Here is an 8,469-nt window from a genome sequence, read left to right as displayed (position 1 = left end):
CAATCTACTTGCTTCATAAATATAATTTAAAAACCTTACATGTATAATATATCAGATAAAAACGTCATATGGTAATACGAAGAATTTAGACCTCTTTACATTGACAGGTCTTTCTTTAGCTTACTTTGGGTGTAGCTTAAACATGGTATGAAAATTTTAAAATATTCTATAAAAGCTGGATTATAATTCAATTTTCTAAGATTAAAATGCATATTACCATGGAAACTTTACAATCACTGAAAGTGGATTCTGTTCCTGTTCCGATATTCAGAGGTCATCCAAATGGACATAAACTACGATTCACACAAGGTGGCCGATCACCATATGGACTCGAACGGTCAAAATCATTTGGAGTACCTTTTGCTAGAGAGGCATCGTTTGAAATTGAAAGACCTCAGGGAAATTCTAAATATGTAATAAATATACCGACATCATTTGTTCGTAAACAGAGAACTGGAACAAAATATTCAGAACAGAGTTTTAGTAGAGGAACGACTTCACTACCGAACATTTCTTCTCCATCGCCTAGGACGCAATTTTCTAAACCTGTGAAACAAACATCTAAGATAACAGTGATAGAGGGTGAGTCGTACGTACGAGCGTCGTTTAGGAAACCAGCTGCGTTACGACCAGCTACACCTATGAACCTTTCGACAGAAAAAGAACGCTGGATTGCAAACTGGATTGAAAAAACGAACAAGGCATTAGACGGTTGTGAGACTCCTTTACCAGTTATAAGTGAATAAACTCCAAATTTGATAAGTAAAAGGAGGTCTGTCGTTCAAGTAACGTAAAAAATTGGTGCTTGGTTAAAAACGTTTGTAAATATGAATAAAATGCAAAAAGTTACAGATAATTTATTTCATCTTACAATTGACGGATATGTTTTAAAATGGTGGCTTTATATAACCATTCAACAAAACGGAATATTTATGTTGTTTTTAAATCATCGAAGGATCATTTTCCATTTAATGGAATTTAAATGCTAAATTAACGGTTATTTTAAGATATTTAGCCTCAGTACAATTATATTTTACGAATAAAGGTCAGTTGTTATCCAAGTTATGATTACAAATTTTAATGTATTCACGAATATTTAAACATTTATCAATACATATATATTACATATTTCTATAATGTAGTGTTTAATGGAGTAACATAATTACGGTTTGAAGAAAATTGATAGTACGGGATGTTGTCACATGATCAGTTTCTTTTTTAAAAGAGTAAAGGGGAACAAATGAGGCCCTAAAAGCGTGTGAAATGAATTTTCTAAGATTTTTTTTATTTCAAAAAGAAAATTCAAAATGCATTGATTTTATAATATATCATTTGAAAGAAAAACCGCTCTCACCATGCATTTGAAATACTAATGTAAGGGTGGATATAAGTGAGAGGGGAAACAGCTTACCTGAATTTTCTTTTTTTCAATTTAAAGTTTGTTTACTATTAAAATTCTTGCTTGTTAAAATTTTATCTATTGTTCAAATGGACATAGTTTCATACCATGGACATATTCAGCAGCTAATTATGTAGAACCCGTTTTAGTTTCTACACATGGTGTTGTATAAGGAACGTCAGTAATAAATCGATTACGTACCATCAGATGTTAGTAATAGTGGTATGTGTTTGATGATTTAAAGACTGTGAAAGATTAACCGGACTTGACTTTACAAAAACTGCGATTAAGGTAAAGTCCGATTAATCCATCGCAGCATTTCTTTACATGGTTGATGGCATTTACTTCAATGGTTTACTTAACCGCGAGGACATTTGAAATCTCAATGTTATTTTAATTCTTATGAGTCGTGTGTTGAAATTACTCAACAAGTTCAAAAATCAAAAAATCGAAAATATTTCGGTTACTTACAACTGCAATGATATGTCTTTTAATATCACACTGCCTTAATAATTTTCGCTTTGAAGTACAATTGAGAAGTTTAAGCTAGCTATAATTAGATAAAATTAGATGTGGTATGCATGCCAATGACACAACTCTCCATCCAAATCACAATTTGTAAAAATAAACCATTATTGGCCAATGTACGGTCTTCAACACGGAGCCTTAGCTCACACCGAACATCACTATAAAGAGCCCCAAAAATGACTACCATAAAACCATTTAAACGGGAAAACCAACGGTCTAAATTATCACAGGCACTTGTCTCAGATCCCCCTATATACCTTTATATAACACAGGGCACTTAAATTGCATTTTCGAAATCGTCAGCCGGTCCGGAAATCCGTAATATGCCGATTTCTCGGTTGTAAACCCCACGTAAACTTAGTATGTTGTAAATCTAAATCGATATTTCTACACAATGGTGTATATAAACTCATCATAGACACCAGGATTAAATTTTGTATCTACGCCAGACGCACGTTTCGTCGACAAAAGACTCATCAGTGACGCTCGAATCCAAAAAAGTAAAAAGGACCAAAAAAGTACTAAGTTGAAGAGCATTGAGGACAAACATTCTTAAAAGTTTTGCCCAAGTCGCCTCCTTTTTTGTCGGAATCATTTGTAGCAATCCTACCAAGTATGGCAATCGTAATTATTTCGTCTACCGACGCCAGATCTTTGATCAGTGTATGTCCACATGTGTTAATATGTCTTTGTTAATCCATCTCAATTGATATTTTAAAGTGTCTCATTCTACGTGTTAATGTTACACTATAGTTTCTGTTAAGGGTGGAGGTTTGATACCATTAAAACATTTAAACCCGCTGCAATTTTTTGCACCTGTCCTAATTCAGGAATCTGATGTTCAGTAGTTGTCGTTTGTTGATTTTTTTATATAGATAAGACCGTTGGTTTTCCCGTTTAAATGGTTTTACACTAGTATTTTTTGGAGCACTTTATAGCTTGCTGTTCGGTGTGAGCAAAGGCTCCGTGTTGGAGACTGTACTTTGATCTATAATTTACTTTAACAAATTGTGACTTAGATGGAGAGTTGTCTCATTGGCACTCATATAACATCTTCTTATATCTATTTAGTTGGGTTGACAACCGAGAAACCGGCATATAACGAAATTTCGCGACCGGCTGACATTTTTCAAAAATGCAAGTTAAGTACTAGTACCTTGTTTTATATTAAGGTTTGTAGGAAATTGTTTTTCTGAGACAAGTGCCTGTGTAAATTATATAGAAACGAGAAACACATATGAACGACATCAACAAACGACAACTACTACAAAAGTGTAACATCACAACATAGAAAGACACACTATAAAATGTCAATTGTCAATGTCAATCAAAAGAACAAGGTTTAAACCATCATTTTCTACTGATGGAAATACTGTTCAACGGTTGTACCAAGTCAGGAAATATGTCAATTGTTTTCCAATTGTTTGATGTGTTTCAGCTTTTGATTTGGCCATTTGATTAGGGATTTAACGAGTTGATTGTTCTTGGTGATCGGAATTAAAATAATAAAGTCAATTGGCAAACCTTGTTTAAATTCGCTACCATCCTTTTTTTCTTTCAGATGGAGGAACGGAACGTGACGACCGAGTCTAGATGAATGGTATTAACAAACATTATTTTATCTGCCGATTCTAATAAATGTTGTTTTTTTACATATAAAACTGACTTTTCCTATTGCTGATGATAAGTCAAGTACAAAAAAATGTACAAGTACAAGTATAATCAAAAACAAATTTATTCCGTTACAATATGCTAAAACTATGATGAAAATAGATGAGATATATGTTTACAACTTAATAGTATAAGTTGTAGAAAATCTTGTGGATGATGTTCAAATTGTACGGTCTTCCGAAACAATCGTGTAACGCACGTACAACCCGTAATAAGTACCAGTTGGATCGATTCGGATGGTAGTTTTGCCTTTATTTATTGTAGTGCAAGTGTCAGATCCTGTAACAGAGTAAAAAAGTATAAAACTTCATTATTTAACATTATAGTAAACAAGAACACATCAGGCGTACACTTTGGCCATGTAAAACAGTATTTTTTTTTCCGGTAAACGTCAAGTTGTTGATTGTTTGAATTTGTTCGATTCAATGAAATCATCTTAAAACATTATTTGTTCATGTTTCTTTTTAAACAACATGAACGTAAAATGTTCGACATGAAATGAACATTGATTTTAACTATCAATTAGCGTAGTGAAATATTCATATATTAGCTATGAAAAAACAAAGAGAGATGAACTGATAAAATAAAAGGCGTGATTTTCCTTATGTAACAATTCTAATACATGTAATGCTTAAGTTTCTTCTTTAACCTTCGTGTCTAATACGAATTAATATAGTAGTAAGTCGTTATCTACAAATCATTGTCACGGTTTAATAAACAAAAGAGAGATAGAGAAAATAACACCTGAAAAACAGAATTCTTAATGAATTCTTAAAGCACAAAAGAGTATTTGTTCCTGTGTATGAAGAAACAGCACAAAAAAAAGCGGCTACTTTAACAAGAGTGCACACGCTGTAATGTCTCGCCTTCTTTACTAATCATTGATATTATGTTGATAGTCCTAAATATAAAGCTTTATTACAATTGTCATATAAAATTAACATTAACCAATAAAACTTAACATTGACCAATGCACCATGAAAATGAGATCAAGGTCGGTTGAACCATGACAGACAGTCATGTACAGCTCACAATTTCTTCCATACTTACAAATATAGTTGACCTATTGCTTATAGTTTAATAGAAACAGACCAAAACACAAAAACTTAACACTGAGCAATGAACCATGAAAATGAGGTCAAGGTCAAATAAAACCTGTGCGACTGACACATAGATCATAAAATATATTCATACACCAAATATAGTTGACCTATTGCATATAACTTATATACTTTAACAAGAGTGCACACGCTGTAATGTCTCGCCTTCTTTACTAATCATTGATATTATGTTGATAGTCCTAAATATAAAGCTTTATTACAATTGTCATATAAAATTAACATTAACCAATAAAACTTAACTCTGACCACTGAACCATGAAAATGAGGTCAAGGTCAGATGACACCTGCCAGCTAGACATGTATACCTTTCAATCATTGCATACACCAAATATAGTAGACTTATTGCATACATTACAAGAAAAACAGACCAAAACACAAAAACTTAACTATAACCACTGAACCATGAAAATGAGGTCAGGGCCAGATGACACCTGCCAGTTGGACATGTACACCTTACAGTCCTTCCATACACCGAATATACAAAACCTATTGCTTATAGTATCTGATATATGGACTTGACCACCAAAACTTAACCTTGTTCACTGATCCATGAAATGAGGTCGAGGTCAAGGGAAAACTGTATGACGGGCATGGTGACCTTGCAAGGTACGCACAAACGAAATATAGTTATGCAAGGTACGCACAAACAAAATATAGTTATCCTATTACTTATAATAAGAGAGAATTTAACATTACAAAAAATCACTGAACCATGAAAATGAGGTCAAGGACATTGGACATGTGAGTGACGGAAACTTCATAACATGGGGCATCTATATGCCAAGTATGAAGCATCCAGGTCTTCCACCCTCTAAAATATAAAACTTTCAAGAAGTTAGCTAACGCCACCGCCGCCGCCGGATCACTATCCCTATCTCGAGCTTTCTGCGACAAAAGTCGCAGGCTCGACAAAAATGTGCTAGCCACAAGTCTATATGTCATTTCGAATAGTAATGAAAAAATAGCAAATTCATTCCGGCTTATAAGTTGATTCTAAATTACATGTTTATGAGTATATCGTGAAAAGGCGTTGATGACGTCACGGTCATGTAATTGACAAAATTATGTCTATCAGCTATTATAGACAAAAAATTCCAGTCACTCAGAGGACGTGTTACATCAAAATTTAAATTATTTCGCGATATAACTGAAAAGTGAGAAATAAACTTTCAAGCAGAATACAATTTACACAAATCGTCAAGAGCCAGATAAATGTGTGCTGTGCATGTTACCCAACTGTTTTATTTCCATTAATTTATTCTTGTTGTAGTATTTTTTGTAAACTTGTCTTTCATTGTTGCTAATGTGATTTGTCTATGAGCACCTTTTTGTGCTTCTTTTATACATATAACGTGGCTCTGTACTTATACATCCCGTCATTGTGTTATTGTGGTATTGTATTTTTTGTTTTCTTGTCTTTCCATTTTGCTAATATGATTTGTCTATATGCCTTTTGTGCTTCTTTGTTTGATACTTGTTTGTTTTTATGGTGATTGAGATTAAAACACAATGTAGATTGTTGCAACCCTATTTTTTACATTTCTACTCATAATGTCTGTTTGTTTTGTTCACACATCGTGTCAATATAATGGAATTTGATGCGACTGTCATTAAAGTGCGAGTTTTTAATTACCTTGCTATAAAACCAGCTTAATCCACCATTTTCATCATAAGAAAATGCATGTACAAAGTCAAGAATATGGCAGTTGTTATCCATTCGTTTGATGTGTTTAAGCTTTTGATTTTGCCATTGAATTAAGGACTTTCCGTTTTAAATTTTCCTCGGAGTTCAGTATTTTTGTGATTTTACTTTTTACTGATAAAAAATCTAGTCTGAACGTATTCTTATGTTTTTCATTCGTCTGTCTGAACTGACGCTTATGACAAAGAAGAGACATGTAATTGTTATTTTCTTCCTATGTACCTAATTTCTTGACTGAATATTATTAGTACATATTTGTATTTGTAAATGAAGGTTGTCGCATAAGCAATTGTGTAACATAGAAAATATGTTCCCGTATTTTGACTATGTTTCTATTTATATGTAGATTGGTGGTCAATAAAAAAAATCTTGCTAAATTTAGATTTACGTCATGACGTCACACAACCACGGAGAAAGTGCCGCATTAGAAAAATTTGCAAGTTTATCAGAACATTTCAAGAAATTTATGTTAAATGCAGACGATAAGAATACAAGAATGTTTATGCAACAAGCTATGAAGTTGCATAATGCATAATTTACATAATGTTATATATAAATTAAGGACTTTCACTCAGTCAAAACGTTATATATGGACCTGGTAGATCATATTGACACTCGGACTTCGTCCTCGGTCAATTAAATCTGAACATGTTCATATATAACGTATTCATGAGTATTAACCCTCGTCAAAAGTCCATAATAGATAAATAGCAAGTGGTATGTTTGCCAATGGGGTAACTACCCACAACAGAAAAATGGCGTAAATGTAAGCAATGGTATTGCATCGAGGTTTTCAACTTTCAATAAAAGGATGTACCATTTACTTTAAGTTTTAAGCAGGTATACTTTTAATTGACATACCTTTTCTCGGCGTTCCCAACTTAACCAATTTTTTTTCTCTCAACTTTTTAACGGTGTACTTCTGTAGTCCATTCGGTGCTCTAGAGCTGAAGCATAACTCTTTGGTGTCGGAGGTTTGGAAAGTTAAATTCAAATATTGTTTTGTCAATGTCCATCGAATCTCCCCTTTCTTACAATTTTCGCTTATGTTGATATTGTGAGAGCGAAATCTACAAGAGGGAATAATACTAAATTTGCGTAAGTTTTAAAATAACCTTTAAAACCAATAAACCCTTTTTAGTTTTTGTTTTACCAATTGATGGAATAAATGAAACATGACTGACAATCGATGTATGCTTTGTTCAAATGTCATTTTTCGACTTTCAATGTCTGCATGTACCATGACAAAGAGTAAGATCGTTTTCCACGAGCTTAGCCTACAGTGCTTCAATGTAGTGCAGTAATTTTTTTCACTCTCGAAATTAACTTCAGTGTTGTACTTTGTCCGACCATTTTGATAGATAGTTTTAAGAAATTTACCAAAATGCATACTTCTAGCCACAGAGTATACGGTTTTCTCTTTTACCGAGTACTTTTAGTCGAATTATTATTTGTGACAAAAAAGGCAAGTATAAAATGATAAAAGATAAGAACTCACCCGGAAACCCTTTGCTTGCACGACTGGTGCTTCAAGTCTTTTATAGTAGATTTATTCCGCCTGATTACTGCGCCGTTCATTAATACAATAGAACAAGATAGCAGAATGCAGACGCGAAGGATACACATTTTTAGTCTGTTAAAACCTTAAAATAATGGTTTGTTTCAGTAAACAATATATTTATATAAATCACGACAACATTAGTCAACGTCAGTTAGTATCGTTATTTTTATGTTTTACAAGTTGTTCTTCTTTGAAGGCACAATGTTTCTCTTGACATTAACTATTAACATTCTGGGTTTCACCAGGGAAAAATAAGTTAAGTTTGAGGAATTTATTTTATGTACGTTTCAGAAAATAATGATATTTTGAACGTTATTCATTTTCCAAAGATGTATTTTTTAAAAATGTTAGAATTAAAAAAAACTGTTAAACCCAAACCAAACTGAACAATTAGATGACACTTGTTATCCATTCGTTTGATGTGTTTGAACTTTTGATTTTTCCATTTGATTGGAGACTTTCCTTTTTTAATTTTCCTCGGAGTTCA

General features: G+C 32.9%; 1 long non-coding RNA gene across 1 annotated transcript; it reads right to left on the bottom strand.

Annotated features, from left to right (window-relative positions):
- Positions 1 to 3,646: 3,646 nt before the first annotated feature.
- On the bottom strand, positions 3,647 to 8,231 carry LOC139520841 (uncharacterized). The gene is made up of 3 exons (XR_011663963.1): positions 7,920 to 8,231; positions 7,283 to 7,491; positions 3,647 to 3,877 (listed from the first exon to the last, which is right to left on the bottom strand). It is a non-coding gene; the product is annotated as an uncharacterized lncRNA (long non-coding RNA).
- Positions 8,232 to 8,469: the final 238 nt, after the last annotated feature.

This window comes from Mytilus edulis, chromosome 4, assembly GCF_963676685.1.
Source record: "Mytilus edulis chromosome 4, xbMytEdul2.2, whole genome shotgun sequence".
Lineage (NCBI taxonomy): Eukaryota > Metazoa > Mollusca > Bivalvia > Mytilida > Mytilidae > Mytilus > Mytilus edulis.
Note: the sequence above shows the minus strand (reverse complement) of the source record. Positions and strands in the feature narration are given on the sequence as shown.